The sequence below is a fragment of the Pseudophryne corroboree genome, chromosome 1 (genome assembly GCF_028390025.1).
Source record: "Pseudophryne corroboree isolate aPseCor3 chromosome 1, aPseCor3.hap2, whole genome shotgun sequence".
Taxonomy (NCBI): domain Eukaryota; kingdom Metazoa; phylum Chordata; class Amphibia; order Anura; family Myobatrachidae; genus Pseudophryne; species Pseudophryne corroboree.
In genome coordinates, this window is record NC_086444.1 from 422,300,831 (window position 1) to 422,319,969 (window position 19,139).

At 47.6% G+C, this 19,139-nt stretch overlaps 1 protein-coding gene and 2 pseudogenes across 2 annotated transcripts in view; 1 reads left to right on the forward strand and 2 right to left on the reverse strand.

Annotated features, from left to right (window-relative positions):
- The window catches only part of PES1 (pescadillo ribosomal biogenesis factor 1), a 79,068-nt gene that overhangs the window by 33,270 nt on the left and 26,659 nt on the right, over positions 1 to 19,139 (reverse strand). The gene's annotated exons all lie outside the window — the stretch shown is intronic.
- On the reverse strand, positions 13,936 to 14,054 carry LOC134933185 (5S ribosomal RNA; annotated as a pseudogene).
- Positions 15,944 to 16,062, forward strand: LOC134933191 (5S ribosomal RNA; annotated as a pseudogene).

Genomic DNA, 19,139 nt, shown 5'->3' on the forward strand with positions numbered 1-19,139 from the left:
GCCACACCAATCACACCGTACAACTTGTGATATGAACCCAGTTAACAGCATGATAATAGAGGAGCCTCTGAATAGATGGCTCACAACAACAATAACCCGATTTAGTTAACAATAACTATGTACAAGTATTGCAGACAATCCGCACTTGGGATGGGCGTCCAGCATCCACTACAGACTACGAGAAATAGAATTATCGGTAAGTAAATTCTTATTTTCTCTGACGTCCTAGTGGATGCTGGGAACTCCGTAAGGACCATGGGGATTATACCAAAGCTCCCAAACGGGCGGGAGAGTGCGGATGACTCTGCAGCACCGAATGAGAGAACTCCAGGTCCTCCTCAGCCAGGGTATCAAATTTGTAGAATTTAGCAAACGTGTTTGCCCCTGACCAAGTAGCTGCTCGGCAAAGTTGTAAAGCCGAGACCCCTCGGGCAGCCGCCCAAGATGAGCCCACCTTCCTTGTGGAATGGGCTTTTATAGATTTTGGCTGTGGCAGGCCTGCCACAGAATGTGCAAGCTGAATTGTACTACAAATCCAACGAGCAATAGTCTGCTTAGAAGCAGGAGCACCCAGCTTGTTGGGTGCATACAGGATAAACAGCGAGTCAGATTTTCTGACTCCAGCCGTCCTGGAAACATATTTTCAGGGCCCTGACTACGTCCAGCAACTTGGAGTCCTCCAAGTCCCTAGTAGCCGCAGGTACCACAATAGGCTGGTTCAGGTGAAACGCTGAAACCACCTTAGGGAGAAATTGAGGACGAGTCCTCAATTCTGCCCTGTCCGTATGATGTGATTTTAGGAACCCCAAAACTACATTGAGATCCCAAGGTGCCACTGGAGGCACAAAAGGAGGCTGTATATGCAGTACCCCCTTGACAAACGTCTGAACTTCAGGAACTGAAGCCAGTTCTTTCTGGAAGAAAATCGACAGGGCCGAAATTTGAACCTTAATGGACCCCAATTTTAGGCCCATAGACACTCCTGTTTGCAGGAAATGCAGGAATCGACCCAGTTGAAATTCCTCTGTAGGGGCCTTCCTGGCCTCGCACCACGCAACATATTTACGCCAAATGCGATGATAATGCTTTGCGGTTACATCCTTTCTGGCTTTAATCAAAGTAGGGATGACTTCATCTGGAATGCCTTTTTCCTTCAGGATCCGGCGTTCAACCGCCATGCCGTCAAACGCAGCCGCGGTAAGTCTTGGAACAGACAGGGTCCTTGCTGGAGCAGGTCCCTTCTTAGAGGTAGAGGCCACGGGTCCTCTGTGAGCATCTCTTGAAGTTCCGGGTACCAAGTCCTTCTTGGCCAATCCGGAGCCACGAGTATAGTTCTTACTCCTCTCCGTCTTATAATTCTCAGTACCTTGGGTATGAGAGGCAGAGGAGGGAACACATACACTGACTGGTACACCCACGGTGTTACCAGAGCGTCCACAGCTATTGCCTGAGGGTCCCTTGACCTGGCGCAATACCTGTCTAGTTTTTTGTTGAGGCGGGACGCCATCATGTCCACCTTTGGTTTTTCCCAACGGTTCACAATCATGTGGAAGACTTCTGGGTGAAGTCCCCACTCTCCCGGGTGTAGGTCGTGCCTGCTGAGGAAGTCTACTTCCCAGTTGTCCACTCCCGGAATGAACACTGCTGACAGTGCTAACACATGATTTTCCGCCCAGCGAAGAATCCTTGCAGCTTCTGCCATTGCCCTCCTGCTTCTTGTGCCGCCCTGTCTGTTTACGTGGGCGACTGCCGTGATGTTGTCTGACTGGATCAGCACCGGCTGACCTTGAAGCAGCGGTCTTGCTAGGCTTAGAGCATTGTAAATGGCCCTTAGCTCCAGGATATTTATGTGAAGTGATGTCTCCAGGCTTGACCACAAGCCCTGGAAACTCCTTCCCTGTGTGACTGCTCCCCAGCCTCGCAGGCTGGCATCCGTGGTCACCAGGACCCAGTCCTGAATGCCGAATCTGCGGCCCTCTAGAAGATGAGCACTCTGTAACCACCACAGGAGAGACACCCTTGTCTTTGGTGACAGGGTTATCCGCTGATGCATCTGAAGATGCGATCCGGACCATTTGTCCAGCAGGTCCCACTGGAAAGTTCTTGCGTGGAATCTGCCGAATGGGATTGCTTCGTAGGAAGCCACCATTTTTCCCAGGACCCTTGTGCATTGATGCACTGAAACTTGGCCTGGTTTTAGGAGGTTTCTGACTAGCTCGGATAACTCCCTGGCTTTCTCCTCCGTGAGAAACACCTTTTTCTGGACTGTGTCCAGGATCATCCCTAGGAATAGAAGACGCGTCGTCGGGATCAGCTGCGATTTTGGAATATTGAGAATCCAACCGTGCTGCCGCAACACTACCTGAGATAGTGCTACCCCGACTTCCAACTGTTCCCTGGATCTTGCCCTTATCAGGAGATCGTCCAAGTAAGGGATAACTAAAACTCCCTTCCTTCGAAGGAGTATCATCATTTCGGCCATTACTTTGGTAAAGACCCAGGGTGCCGTGGACAATCCAAACGGCAGCGTCTGAAACTGATAGTGACAGTTCTGTACCACAAACCTGAGGTACCCTTGGTGAGAAGGGTAAATTGGGACATGGGAGGTAAGCATCCTTGATGTCCAGAGACACCATATAATCCCCTTCTTCCAGGTTCGCAATCACCGCTCTGAGTGACTCCATCTTGAATTTGAACCTCTGTATGTAAGTGTTCAAGGATTTTAGATTTAAAATAGGTCTCACCGAGCCGTCCGGCTTCGGTACCACAAACAGCGTGGAATAATACCCCTTTCCCTGTTGCAGGAGGGGTACCTTGATTATCACCTGCTGGGAATACAGCTTGTGAATGGCTTCCAATACCGCCTCCCTGTCGGAGTGAGACGTCGGTAGAGCAGACTTTAGGAAACGGCTAGGGGGAAACGTCTCGAATTCCAATTTGTACCCCTGAGATACCACCTGAAGGATCCAGGGGTCCACTTGTGAGTGAGCCCACTGCGCGCTGAAATTCTTGAGACGGGCCCCCACCGTGCCTGAGTCCGCTTGTAAAGCCCCAGCGTCATGCTGAGGACTTGGCAGAGGCGGGAGAGGGCTTCTGTTCCTGGGAACTGGCTGTTTGCTGCAGCCTTTTCCCTCTCCCCCTGCCACGGGGCAGAAATGAGGAGCCTTTTGCTCGCTTGCCCTTATGGGGCCGAAAGGATTGCGCCTGATAATACGGCGTCTTCTTATGTTGAGAGGCTACCTGGGGTAAAAATTTGGATTTCCCAGCAGTTGCCGTGGCTACCAGGTCTGATAGACCTACCCCAAATAACTCCTCCCCTTTATAAGGCAATACTTCCATATGCCTTTTGGAATCCGCATCACCTGACCACTGCCGCGTCCATAACCCTCTTCTGGCAGAAATGGACAGCGCACTTACTCTTGATGCCAGTCGGCAGATATCCCTCTGTGCATCACGCATATATAGAAATGCATCTTTTAAATGGTCTATAGTCAGTAATATACTGTCCCTGTCTAGGGTATCAATATTGTCAGTCAGGGAATCCGACCAAGCCACCCCAGCACTGCACATCCAGGCTGAGGCGATTGCTGGTCGCAGTATAACTCCCGTGTGAGTGTATATACATTTCTCTATCGTCCTAGTGGATGCTGGGGTTCCTGAAAGGACCATGGGGAATAGCGGCTCCGCAGGAGACAGGGCACAAAAAGTAAAGCTTTAGGATCAGGTGGTGTGCACTGGCTCCTCCCCCTATGACCCTCCTCCAAGCCTCAGTTAGATTTTTGTGCCCGGCCGAGAAGGGTGCAATCTAGGTGGCTCTCCTAAAGAGCTGCTTAGAAAAGTTTAGCTTAGGTTTTTTATTTTACAGTGAGTCCTGCTGGCAACAGGATCACTGCAACGAGGGACTTAGGGGAGAAGAAGTGAACTCACCTGCGTGCAGGATGGATTGGCTTCTTTGGCTACTGGACATTAGCTCCAGAGGGACGATCACAGGTACAGCCTGGATGGTCACCGGAGCCTCGCCGCCGGCCCCCTTGCAGATGCTGAAACAAGAAGAAGGTCCAGAATCGGCGGCATGAAGACTCCTCAGTCTTCTAAAGGTAGCGCACAGCACTGCAGCTGTGCGCCATTTCCTCTCAGCACACTTCACACGGCAGTCACTGAGGGTGCAGGGCGCTGGAAGGGGGGCGCCCTGGGAGGCAATGAAAACCTATTTTTGGCTAAAAATACCTCACATATAGCCTCCGGGGGCTATATGGAGATATTTAACCCCTGCCAGAATCCGTTAAGAGCGGGAGACGAGGCCGCCGAAAAAGGGGCGGGGCCTATCTCCTCAGCACACAGCGCCATTTTCCCTCACAGAAAGGCTGGAGGGAAGGCTCCCAGGCTCTCCCCTGCACTGCACTACAGAAACAGGGTTAAAACAGAGAGGGGGGGGGCACTAATTTGGCGTTAGAAATATATAAAAAAGATGCTATAAGGGAAAACACTTATATAAGGTTGTCCCTATATAATTATAGCGTTTTTGGTGTGTGCTGGCAAACTCTCCCTCTGTCTCTCCAAAGGGCTAGTAGGTCCTGTCCTCTATCAGAGCATTCCCTGTGTGTGTGCTGTGTGTCGGTACGTGTGTGTCGACATGTATGAGGACGATGTTGGTGAGGAGGCGGAGCAATTGCCTGTAATGGTGATGTCACTCTCTAGGGAGTCGACACCGGAATGGATGGCTTATTTAGGGAATTACGTGATAATGTCAACACGCGGCAAGGTCGGTTGACGACATGAGACGGCCGACAAACAATTAGTACCGGTCCAGACGTCTCAAAAACACCGTCAGGGGTTTTAAAACGCCCGTTTACTTTAGTCGGTCGACACAGACACAGACAGGGACACTGAATCCAGTGTCGACGGTGAATAAACAAACGTATTCCTTATTAGGGCCACACGTTAAGGGCAATGAAGGAGGTGTTACATATTTCTGATACTACAAGTACCACAAAAGAGGGTATTATGTGGGATGTGAAAAAACTACCGTAGTTTTTCCTGAATCAGATAAATTAAATGAAGTGTGTGATGATGCGTGGGTTCCCCCCGATAGAAAATATGGGCGGTATACCCTTTCCCGCCAGAAGTTAGGGCGTGTTGGGAAACACCCCTTAGGGTGGATAAGGCGCTCACACGCTTATCAGAACAAGTGGCGGTACCGTCTATAGATAGGGCCGTCCTCAAGGAGCCAGCTGACAGGAGGCTGGAAAATATCATAAAAAGTATATACACACATACTGGTGTTATACTGCGACCAGCGATCGCCTCAGCCTGGATGTGCAGAGCTGGGGTGGCTTGGTCGGATTCCCTGACTAAAAATATTGATACCCTTGACAGGGACAGTATTTTATTGACTATAGAGCATTTAAAGGATGCATTTCTATATATGCGAGATGCACAGAGGGATTTTTGCACTCTGGCATCAAGAGTAAGTGCGATGTCCATATCTGCCAGAAGATGTTTATGGACACGACAGTGGTCAGGTGATGCAGATTCCAAACGGCACAAAGGTGTATTGCCGTATAAAGGAAGAGGAGTTATTTGGGGTCGGTCCATCGGACCTGGTGGCCACGGCAACTGCTGGAAAATCCACCGTTTTTTACTTTAAGTCACATCTCTGCAGAAAAAGACACCGTCTTTTCAGCTTCAGTCCTTTCGTCCCTATAAGAGTCATATCTGCCCAGGGATAGAGGAAAGGGAAGAAGACTGCAGCAGGCAGCCCATTCCCAGGAACAGAAGCGTTCCACCGCTTCTGACAAGCTCTCAGCATGACGCTGAGACCGTACAGGACCCCTGGATCCTACAAGTAGTATCCCAGGGGTACAGATTGGAATGTCGAGACGTTTCCCCTGCGCAGGCTCCTGAAGTCTGCTTTACCAAGGTCTCCCTCCGACAAGGAGGCAGTATGGGAAACAATTCACGAGCTGTATTCCCAGCAGGTGATAATAAAATTACCCCTCCTACAACAAGAAAAGGGGTATTATTCCACACTATATTGTGGTACTGAAGCCAGAAGGCTAGGTGACACCTATTCTAAATCTAAAAAAATTTGAACACTTACAAAGGTTCAAATCAAGATGGAGTCACTCAGAGCAGTGATAACGAACCGGGAAGAAGGGGACTATATGGTGTCCCGAGACATCAGGGATGCTTACCTCCATGTCCCAAATTTGCCCTTATCACTAAGGGTACCTCAGGTTCGTGGTACAGAACTGTCACTATCAGTTTCAGACGCTGCCGTTTGGATTGTCCACGGCACCCCGGGTCTTTACCAAGGTAATGGCCGAAATGATGGTTCTTCTTCGAAGAAAAGGCGTCTTAATTATCCCTTACTTGGACGATCTCCTGATAAGGGCAAAGTCCAGGGAACAGTTGGAGGTCGGAGTAGCACTATCTCGGATACTGTTACAACAGCAGGGGTGGATTCTAAATATTCCAAAATCGCAGCTGATCCCGACAACAATTCTCCTGTGCTTAGGGATGATTCTGGACACAGTCCAGAAAAAGGTGTTTCTCCCGGAAGAGAAAGCCAGGGAGTTATCCGAGCTAGTCAGGAACCTCCTAAAATCAGTGCATCATTGCACAAGGGCCATGGTAAAAAAATGGTGACTTCCTTCGAAGCAATTCCAGTCGGCAGATTTCATGCAAGAACTTTTCAGTGGGATCTGCTGGACAAATGGTCCGGATCGCATCTTCAGATGCATCAGCGGATAACCCTATATCCAAGGACAAGGGTGTCTCTCCTGTGGTGGTTACAGAGTGCTCATCTTCTAGAGGGCCGCAGATTCGGCATTCAGTTTTGGATGTTGGTGACCACGGAGGCCAGCCCGAGAGGCTGGGGAGCAGTCACACAAGGAAAAAATTTCCAGGGAGTGTGATCAAGTCTGGAGACTTTTCTCCACATAAATATAGCTAAGGGTAAATTTATAATGCTCTAAGCTTAGCAAGACCTCTGCTTCAAGGTCAGCCGGTATTGATCCAGTGGGATAAAACATCACGGCAGTCGCCCACGTAAATAGACAGGGCGGCACAAGAAGCAGGAGGGCAGTGGCAAAAACTGCAAGGACTTTTCGCTGGGCGGAAAATCATGTGATAGCACTGTCAGCAGTGTTTCATTCCGGGAATGGAAACTGGGAAGCAGACTTCCTCAGTAGGCACGATCTCCACCCGGCAGAGTGGGAACTTCATGGGGAAGTTTTCCACATGATTGTAAACCGTTGGGAATTACCAAAGGTGGACATGATGGCGTCCCGTCTGAACAAAAAACGGGACAGGTATTGCGCCAGGTTAAGAGACCCTCAGGCAATAGCTGTGGACGTTCTGGTAACACCGTGGGTGTACCAGTCGGTGTATGTGTTCCATCCTCTGCTTTTCATACCTAAGGTACTGAGAATTATAAGACGTAGAGGAGTAAGAACTATACTCATGGCTCCGGATTGGCCAAGAAGGACTTGGCACCCGGAACTTCAAGAGATGCTCACAGAGGACTTATGGCCTCTGCCGCTAAGAAGGGACTTGTTTCAGCAAGTACCATGTCTGTTCCAAGACTTACCGCAGCTGCGTTTGACGGCATGGCGGTGGAACGCCGGATCCTAAGGGAAAAGGCATTCAGGAAGAGGTCATTCCTACCCTGGTCAAAGCCAGAAAGGAGGTGACCGCACAACATTATCACCACATGTGGCGAAAATATGTTGCGTGGTGTGAGGCCAGGAAGGCCCCACGAAGAAATTTCAACTCGGTCGATTCCTGCATTTCCTGCAAACAGGAGTGTCTATGGGCCTCAAATTGGGGTCCATTAAGGTTCAAATTTCGGCCCTGTCGATTTTTCTTCCAGAAAGAATTGGCTTCAGTTCCTGAAGTCCAGAAGTTTGTCAAGGGAGTATTGCATATACAACCCCCTTTTGTGCCTCCAGTGGCACTGTGGGATCTCAACGTAGTTCTGGGATTCCTCAAAACACATTGGTTTAAAACCAGTCAAATGTGTGGATTTGAAGCATCTCACATGAAAAGTGAACATGCTCTTGGACCTGGCCTGGACCAGGCGAGTGTCAAATTGGTGGTTTTTTTCTCAAAAAAGCCCATATCTGTTTGTCCATTCGGACAGGGCAGAGCTGCGGACTCGTCCCCAGTTCTCTCCCTAAGGTGGTGTCAGTGTTTCACCTGAACCAGCTTATTGTGGTGTCTTGCGCCTACTAGGGACTTGGAGGACTCCAAGTTGCTAGATGTGGTCAGGGCCCTGAAAATATAGGTTCCAGGACGGCTGGAGTCAGGAAAACTGACTTGCTGTTATCCTGTATGCACCCAACAAACTGGGTGCTCTTGCTTCTAAGCAGACTTTTGCTAGTTGGATGTGTAATACAATTCAGCTTGCACATTCTGTGGCAGGCCTGCCACAGCCAAAATATGTAAATGCCCATTCCACAAGGAAGGTGGGCTCATCTTGGGCGGCTGCCCGAGGGGTCTCGGCTTTACAACTTTGCCGAGCGGCTATTTAGTCAGGGGCAAACACGTTTGTAAAATCCTACAAATTTGATAACCTGGCTAAGGAGGACCTGGAGTTCTCTCATTCGGTGCTGCAGAGTCATCCGCACTCTCCCGCCCGTTTGGGAGCTTTGGTATAATCCCCATGGTCCTTTCAGGAACCCCAGCATCCACTAGGACGATAGAGAAAATAAGAATTTACTTACCGATAATTCTATTTCTCGGAGTCCGTAGTGGATGCTGGGCGCCCATCCCAAGTGCGGATTATCTGCAATACTTGTACATAGTTACAAAAATCGGGTTATTATTGTTGTGAGCCATCTTTCAGAGGCTCCGCTGTTATACTGTTAACTGGGTTCAGATCACAGGTTGTACAGTGTGATTGGTGTGGCTGGTATGAGTCTTACCCGGGATTCATAAATCCTTCCTTATTGTGTACGCTCGTCCGGGCACAGTATCCTAACTGAGGCTTGGAGGAGGGTCATAGGGGGAGGAGCCAGTGCACACCACCTGATCCTAAAGCTTTACTTTTTGTGCCCTGTCTCCTGCGGAGCCGCTATTCCCCATGGTCCTTTCAGGAACCCCAGCATCCACTACGGACTCCGAGAAATAGAATTATCGGTAAGTAAATTCTTATTTTTAGGATATTCTCCTGCTTTCTGTCAGCAGGTTCCTTAAGGGCGGCCGTCTCAGGAGAGGGTAGCGCCACCTGTTTAGACAAGCGTGTGAGCGCTTTATCCACCCTAGGGGGTGTTTCCCAACGTGCCCTATCCTCTGGCGGGAAAGGGTATGATGCCAATAACCTTATTGGAATTATCAGTTTTTTATCGGGGGAAACCCACGCTTCATTTAATTCCTCAGATGCAGGAAAAACTACAGGCAGTTTTTTCTCACCAAACATAATACCCTTTTTAGTGGTACTTGTATTATCAGAAATATGTAAAACATTTTTCATTGCCTCAATCATGTAACGTGTGGCCCTACTGGAAGTCACATTCGTCTCTTCATCGTCGACACTGGAGTCAGTATCCGTGTCGGCATCTGTGTCTGCCATCTGAGGTAACGGGCGTTTTAGAGCCCCTGATGGCCTTTGAGACGCCTGGACAGGCACAAGCTGAGTAGCCGGCTGCCTCATGTCATCAACCGTCTTTTGTAAAGAGCTGACACGGTCACGTAATTCCTTCCATAAGCCCATCCACTCAGGTGTCGACTCCCTAGGGGGTGACATCTCTATTACAGGCAATTGCTCCGCCTCCACATCATTTTCCTCCTTAAACATGTCGACACAATCGTACCGACACACAGCACACACACAGGGAATGCTCTGATAGAGGACAGGACCCCACTAGCCCTTTGGGGAGACAGAGGGAGAGTATGCCAGCACACACCAGAGCGCGCTATATATATATATATATATATATATATATATATATATATATATATATATATATATATATATATATATATATACACATATATATAGGGATACCACTATATAATGTGTTTTCCCCTTATAGCTGCTGATATTATCAAACTGCGCCAAATTAGTGCCCCCCCTCTCTTTTTTACCCTTTTCTGTAGTGCAGGACTGCAGGGGAGAGTCAGGGAGACGTCCTTCCAGCGGAGCTGTGAGGGAAAATGGCGCCAGTGTGCTGAGGAGATAGGCTCCGCCCCCTTCTCGGCGGACTTTTCTCCCGCGTTTTGCTGTATTCTGGCAGGGGTTAAAATACATCCATATAGCCCTGGGGGTTATATGTGATGTATTTTCGCCAGCCAAGGTGTTTTTATTGCTGCTCAGGGCGCCCCCCCCCCTAGCGCCCTGCACCCTCAGTGACCGGAGTGTGAAGTGTGCCTGAGGAGCAATGGCGCACAGCTCCAGTGCTGTGCGCTACCTTGTTGAAGACTGATGTCTTCTGCCGCCGATTTTCCGGACCTCTTCTTGCTTCTGGCTCTGTAAGGGGGCCGGCGGCGCGGCTCTGGGACCGGACTCCGAGGCTGGGCCTGTGTTCGGTCCCTCTGGAGCTAATGGTGTCCAGTAGCCTAAGAAGCCCAAGCTGGCTGCAAGCAGGCAGGTTCGCTTCTTCTCCCCTTAGTCCCTCGATGCAGTGAGCCTGTTGCCAGCAGGTCTCACTGAAAATAAGAAACCTAAAACTAACTTTTTCTAAGAAGCTCAGGAGAGCCCCCTAGATTGCACCCTGCTCGGTCGGGCACAAAAATCTAACTGAGGCTTGGAGGAGGGTCATAGGGGGAGGAGCCAGTGCACACCAGGTAGTCCTAAAGCTTTACTTTTGTGCCCAGTCTCCTGCGGAGCCGCTATTCCCCATGGTCCTTACGGAGTTCCCAGCATCCACTAGGACGTCAGAGAAATAAATGTATCCTGCTGATTAAAGTGAAGATGCCCATAGGCAGCAACTACGATTTACATAGTTTTTAAGTTTGTGAGCAGGGCACTCTAGTATTATTTTAAAGGTTTCCAATGGAGAAGTGCTGCAAAATATGCGTGTGCTATATAAATGAAGAACAGTTTTGCACTAAAAAACTTATTTCAGAGGGATGAAGATTATAGAAGCAAAGTAATTTCTCTATCATTCATAATGGATACTGGGGACACTTAACACAATGGGGTATAGATGGAGTCCAAAGGAGCCAATGCATTTTAAATTTCTTCAACAGGGTGTGCTCACTCCTTCCCTCTATTCCCTCCCTCACAGCTCAGAAAAATGTGCCCTCAGGAGAGGATGCACACTCTGGAGTGCCAGATAGTTTTTCTTCAGTTTATTTTAATGTTTATTTTCAGGTAAGCTATTGGGCAATAGCTTATATGCACAGAGGGACACTGGGGAAGGGGGGGACAGACACCGGCCTCCTGGAAGTGCTGAATCGGATCCCGCTAACAGGACAACAGTCCTGAAGGTCAGTGTACCGCAGGCATTGCGCTCACGCGCACACACCCGCAGCACACCCCCAGTATAGAGCCTGAAGGTTGGCAGAGTGGTGTGCGACAACCTGGGACCCCGCTTCTACGTGTGGCGTGAAGGCGGGGCGGGCATACGGACTCCCCTTGGGGTGATCCCATAGCCCCCCGTGTACACTGGCCAGTGGTTGTGAAAATAGGCGCTTGTACCTCATTTTACACACATTGGGGACTTTTGCCAGTATAAATATACATGCAGCTCCAGCGCCATTGCTGCAGGACTGCCAGCTCCTCCAAGTGATTCTCCACGGCCAGACACTTACAGGGGTGTAGTTAAGGGGGAGAGCCCGCTGTGAGACCCTTATATTAGGCTCCTCACGCACAGTACACCAAATTACCTCTTTTCTAACTGTACAATTGTTAGTTTCAGGCTGTGCACTGGTTCTTCCTCTCTGAGTCTCTCCACACATACTGGGCTAAGCAGGCTTGCTTGTATCGGTGTCTCTGTATGTAAATGTCCTCTGTCAGCATGGTCAAAAAAGGAGTTGTGTGCACTATTTGTCACACCAGGTTTTCCCTCTTCCCTGCAGATTATCTCATGTGTGAACAATGCAGTCAGCCTTCACAACGTAGTGTGGCTTCTGGGGGTGATTGGCAGGAGCCAGATTGGCTCAGTTCTATTAAAACTATGATGGCTGACATGTCAAATGAGTTAACTACTGCCAGACAGGAAAGGCAGCAGTAACAACAGTCTATGGCTGCTCTGACAAAAGAAAGGGCAGACAGCAGACATGTTTCTCCTCTCCCTAATCCTTTACCCCAAAAAAGGGGGTTTCCTGATATCCTCTCAGAATTCGAGGAGGAGTTGCCAGAGTTGGAAGAGGGGAGAAGCTGGAATCTAATACGGAGTTAGAGGATTCCTCTGCTGCACAGGGTGTACACTCACTTAGTGCAATAAGTGATGTTCCTGGGAATGAGACAGATGTGCAGCAATCCTTTTCTCTGCACAGAAAAAGGCGCAGGTCACATTTCCTGACTCAAAGGAACTGTATGATCTTTTCAGGGAGCCATGGGCTACTCCTGACAAGAAATTCCAAGTGTCAAAAAAATGGGTGGCCGCCTTTCCTTTTGCTCATGAGGGGCGCAAGGTCTGGGAAACTCCCCCTGCTGTTGATGCGTCAGTATCACGTCTGTAAAAAATAAATAAATAAGAATTTACTTACCGATAATTCTATTTCTCGTAGTCCGTAGTGGATGCTGGGGACTCCGTCAGGACCATGGGGAATAGCGGCTCCGCAGGAGACAGGGCACAAAAAGTAAGCTTTTAGGATCACATGGTGTGTACTGGCTCCTCCCCCTATGACCCTCCTCCAAGCCTCAGTTAGGTACTGTGCCCGGACGAGCGTACACAATAAGGAAGGATATTGAACCCCGGGTAAGACTCATACCAGCCACACCAATCACACCGTATAACTTGTGATCTGAACCCAGTTAACAGTATGACAAACGTAGGAGCCTCTGAACAGACGGCTCACAACAAATAACAACCCGATTTTTTTGTAACAATAACTATGTACAAGTATTGCAGACAATCCGCACTTGGGATGGGCGCCCAGCATCCACTACGGACTACGAGAAATAGAATTATCGGTAAGTAAATTCTTATTTTCTCTAACGTCCTAAGTGGATGCTGGGGACTCCGTCAGGACCATGGGGATTATACCAAAGCTCCCAAACGGGCGGGAGAGTGCGGATGACTCTGCAGCACCGAATGAGAGAACTCAAGGTCCTCCTCAGCCAGGGTATCAAATTTGTAGAATTTTGCAAACGTGTTTGCCCCTGACCAAGTAGCAGCTCGGCAGAGTTGTAATGCCGAGACTCCTCGGGCAGCCGCCCAGGATGAGCCCCCTTTCCTTGTGGAATGGGCCTTGACAGATTTAGGTTGTGAACTTTGGAAAATGGGGAGAAAAAAGAAGGCTCTTGTGTGGGCGCACTCTTGTAGAAGAAGTAAATTTGATATGATAATTGAGATGAAATATTTAAAACATAACTTTTATTAGCTTTTTACGATATAAAGTTCTTCCCTGAGATCTATCCTTCTAAATGCAAGATAGAAGGCATCTTGATAAATAAAATGTTCTGGTCTCTTATCGGTAAAGAGTGTGTGGTAGGGTTGTAGACATTAATTGGTCGTACACCCGTTCCCCTTGACCAGTACAGACTTGCTGTATTAATGGAACCACGGGGTGGTCAAGACACGAAAATATATCAGGCTATACTCTTTGGCTTATAGGAGATTAGGGTAATGATCAGAAGTCACTCCTCTAAATGCAATACAGAAAATTGGCATGCACCTATCTGGATTCGAGACAATGAAAAATGGAGAAAAATGAAATGAGCATCACGGCAGTGCCAGTGACCATAGGTCTTAGAGATTACTGGATAGAAAAAAGTGGTGATACTGCTGTTGGTGTTGCTATCACATAAGTGAGGAAAATCCTAATCTACAACACCAGGTATTCACAGGTGGTCTCCCTTCCTGATACTGACCTGGCCCAACGCTGTTTAGCTTCCAAGATCAGACGAGATCGGGCGCTGGCAACGTGGTATGGTAGTAGAGAGTTTTATGTGAACACCAATGAGAGTGCACCTATTTAGGAATGTTGAAATTTAGGACCGACAGAAAAGTTATTGAAGAAGAATCGTGGAAATGTGTGGATCTGCTTTTCACGTTAGATCCGATTCCAAAATTCCCACTCACGTGGTGCAATGTACCGGAAATCGTGAATGAGAGTCCACGAAAATTGGTGATCTAAAGAAGATGAAGTTGTCAAAAATGGCACTGTTAATTACAGTCAAAGAAATCCCTGACTGCTTGTATATTATGGTTTGTCCAAACAGACAGTAATTGACAAGGAATACTGAATAAACAAGGTGAATACGAAGTCACGCTATTAACACAATTATTTGAATCTCAAGAGGAGGTTTGGAGTCTGTCAAATTATGTGCTAACATGTCAAATTCACCCAAAACTGCACACATATATATCTGTTATCCATATGCATTAACTGATAAGTCATAGGATATTAGCCTTCAGACAGGATGTTAAATGCTTAACACATGATAGGTATATGCTATTTATATTCATACATCTGTTTGCTGAGGAGGCAGAAAATAGGAAGAGATAAGAGCAAACACACTCTGAAAAATAACAGGTATATGTTAATCATATGCATTAACTGGTGAAACCTGGGATATTTGCTGCTAGATTTCAAACACAGGGCTAGATGCTAAATATATAATAATAGAGACCCCTGATCGGTTACCACTGTAATACACATTAAATGTGAGATAATCTAAAGCAGTTCTGCTGAGGTTTGCAGTGGAGGTTGCTATCCGTGGCATACAGCCACAGGATAGTGGGGCTTACGGTTTCACCAGGGAGATAAGAAAGCCAAAAAGAGCAAGAAGATAGATGTGGCTGATGCCAAGATGAGGTTGTGTCGACGAGACCCCCTTTCTGGATGCGGAAGACGCGTTTCGCCCTAAGGCTTGTTCACTTCCCGGAAGTGAACAAGCCTTAGGGCGAAACGCGTCTTCCGCATCCAGAAAGGGGGTCTCGTCGACACAACCTCATCTTGGCATCAGCCACATCTATCTTCTTGCTCTTTTTGGCTTTCTTATCTCCCTGGTGAAACCGTAAGCCCCACTATCCTGTGGCTGTATGCCACGGATAGCAACCTCCACTGCAAACCTCAGCAGAACTGCTTTAGATTATCTCACATTTAATGTGTATTACAGTGGTAACCGATCAGGGGTCTCTATTATTATATATTTAGCATCTAGCCCTGTGTTTGAAATCTAGCAGCAAATATCCCAGGTTTCACCAGTTAATGCATATGATTAACATATACCTGTTATTTTTCAGAGTGTGTTTGCTCTTATCTCTTCCTATTTTCTGCCTCCTCAGCAAACAGATGTATGAATATAAATAGCATATACCTATCATGTGTTAAGCATTTAACATCCTGTCTGAAGGCTAATATCCTATGACTTATCAGTTAATGCATATGGATAACAGATATATATGTGTGCAGTTTTGGGTGAATTTGACATGTTAGCACATAATTTGACAGACTCCAAACCTCCTCTTGAGATTCAAATAATTGTGTTAATAGCGTGACTTCGTATTCACCTTGTTTATTCAGTATTCCTTGTCAATTACTGTCTGTTTGGACAAACCATAATATACAAGCAGTCAGGGATTTCTTTGACTGTAATTAACAGTGCCATTTTTGACAACTTCATCTTCTTTAGATCACCAATTTTCGTGGACTCTCATTCACGATTTCCGGTACATTGCACCACGTGAGTGGGAATTTTGGAATCGGATCTAACGTGAAAAGCAGATCCACACATTTCCACGATTCTTCTTCAATAACTTTTCTGTCGGTCCTAAATTTCAACATTCCTAAATAGGTGCACTCTCATTGGTGTTCACATAAAACTCTCTACTACCATACCACGTTGCCAGCGCCCGATCTCGTCTGATCTTGGAAGCTAAACAGCGTTGGGCCAGGTCAGTATCAGGAAGGGAGACCACCTGTGAATACCTGGTGTTGTAGATTAGGATTTTCCTCACTTATGTGATAGCAACACCAACAGCAGTATCACCACTTTTTTCTATCCAGTAATCTCTAAGACCTATGGTCACTGGCACTGCCGTGATGCTCATTTCATTTTTCTCCATTTTTCATTGTCTCGAATCCAGATAGGTGCATGCCAATTTTCTGTATTGCATTTAGAGGAGTGACTTCTGATCATTACCCTAATCTCCTATAAGCCAAAGAGTATAGCCTGATATATTTTCGTGTCTTGACCACCCCGTGGTTCCATTAATACAGCAAGTCTGTACTGGTCAAGGGGAACGGGTGTACGACCAATTAATGTCTACAACCCTACCACACACTCTTTACCGATAAGAGACCAGAACATTTTATTTATCAAGATGCCTTCTATCTTGCATTTAGAAGGATAGATCTCAGGGAAGAACTTTATATCGTAAAAAGCTAATAAAAGTTATGTTTTAAATATTTCATCTCAATTATCATATCAAATTTACTTCTTCTACAAGAGTGCGCCCACACAAGAGCCTTCTTTTTTCTCCCCATTTTCCAAAGTTTGCATACTTTCTGGCTCTGGGTGCACCACCAACGAGGACAGAATTAACATTTATACGTATATATTTGTATACACAATATTGAAAGGGCTATTTTTGCCCCTTCTCTCCCTTATTTATTAAGGGTAAAAAATATACTGTCCAAATTTGGTTTCTTTTTCCTAATTTTAGCATTATTCTTACTCAGTCAATCCGGTGCCGGATCGCCCTAGGTTTCTATACAGATTTAGGTTGTGGCAAGCCTGCCACAGAATGTGCAAGTTGAATTGTGCTACAAATCCAACGAGCAATCGTCTGCTTAGAAGCAGGAGCACCCATCTTGTTGGGTGCATACAATATAAGCAGTGAGTCAGACTTTCTGACTCCAGCCGTCCTGGAATTATATATATATATATATATTTTCAGAGCCCTGACAACGTCTAGCAACTTGGAGTCCTCCAAGTCCCTAGTAGCCGCAGGCCCACAATAGGTTGTTTCAGGTGAAACGCTGACACCACCTTAGGAAGAAACTGGGGACGAGTCCGCAGTTCTGCCCTGTCCGAATGGAAAATCAAATATGGGCTTTTGTAAGACAAAGCCGCCAATTCTGACAATCGCCTGGCCGAGGCCAGGGCCAACAGCATGGTCACTTTCCAAGTGAGATATTTCAAATCCACAGATTTGAGCGGTTCAAACCAATATGATTTGAGGAATCCCAACACTACGTTGAGATTCCACGGTGCCACTGGAGGCACAAAAGGGGCTGTATATGCAATACTCCCTTGACAAATGTCTGGACTTCAGGAACTGAAGCCAATTCTTTCTGGAAGAAAATCTACAGGGCCGAAACTTGAACCTTAATGGACCCCAATTTGAGGCTCATAGACACTCCTGTTTGCAGGAAGTGCAGAAATCGACCTAGTTGAAATTTCTTCGTGGGGCCTTCCTGGCCTCACCCGCGCAACATATTTTCACCACATGTGGTGATAACGTTGTGCGGTCACCTCCTTCCTGGCTTTGACCAGGGTAGGTATGACCTCTTCCGGAATGCCTTTTCCCTTAGGATCCGGCGTTCAACCGCCATGCCGTCAAACGCAGCCGCGGTAAGTCTTGGAACAGACATGGTACTTGCTGAAGCAAGTCCCTTCTTAGTTCCCGAGGCCATTAGTCCTCTGTGAGCATCTCTTGAAATTCCGGGTACCAAGTCCCTCTTGGCCAATCCGGAGCCACGAGTATAGTTCTTACTCCTCTACGTCTTATAATTCTCAATACCTTGGTTATGAGAAGCAGAGGAGGGAACACATACACCGACTGTTACACCCACGGTGTTACCAGGACATCCACAGCTATCGCCTGAAGGTCTCGTGACCTGGCGCAATACCTGTCCCGTTTTTTGTTCGGGCGGGACGCCATCATGTCCACCTTTGGTCTTTCCCAACGGTTCACAATCATGCGGAAAACTTCCCGATGAAGTTCCCACTCTCCCGGGTGGAGGTCGTGCCTGCTGAGGAAGTCTGCTTCCCAGTCGTCCACTCCCGGAATGAACACTGCTGACAGTGCTATCACATGATTTTCCGCCTAGCGAAAAATCCTTGCAGTTTTGCCACTGCCCTCCTGCTTCTTGTGCCGCCCTTTCTGTTTACGTGGGCGACTGCCGTGATGTTATCCCACTGGATCAATACCGGCTGACCTTGAAGCAGAGGTCTTGCTAAGTTTAGAGCATTATAAATTTGCTCTTAGCTCCAGTATATTTATGTGGAGAGAATTCTCCAGACTTGATCACACTCCCTGGAAATTTTTTCCCTGTGTGACTGCTCCCCAGCCTCTCAGGCTAGCCTCCGTGGTCACCAGCATCCAATCCTGAATGCCGAATCTGCGGCCCTCTAGAAGATGAGCACTCTGTAATCACCACAGGAGAGACACCCTTGTCCTTGGATATAGGGTTATCCCCTGATGCATCTGAAGATGCGATCCGGACCATTTGTCCAGCAGATCCCACTGAAGAGTTCTTGCGTGAAATCTGCCGAATGGAATCGCTTCGTAATAAGCCACCATTTTTACCAGGACTCTTGTGCAATGATGCACTGACACTTTTCCTGGTTTTAGGAGGATCCCGATTAGCTCGGATAACTCCCTGGCTTTCTCCTCTGGGAGAAACACCTTTTTCTGGACTGTGTCCAGAATCATCCCTAGGACCAGCAGACGTGTCGTTGGAACAACTGCGGTTTTGGAATATTTAGAATCCACCCGTGTTGTCGTAGAACTACATGAGATAGTGCTACTCCGACCTCCAACTGTTCTCTGGACCTTGTTATTATCAGGAGGTCGTCCATTTTCTTTGAAGACGAATCCTCATTTCGGTCATTACCTTGGTAAAGACCCGGGGTGCCGTGGACAATCCAACGGCATCGTCTGAAACTGATAGTGACAGTTCTGTACCACGAACCTGAGGTACCCTCGGTGAGAAAAGCAAATTTTGGGACATGGAGGTAAGCATCCCTGATGTCCCGGGACACCATATAGTCCCCTTCTTCCCGGTTCGCTATC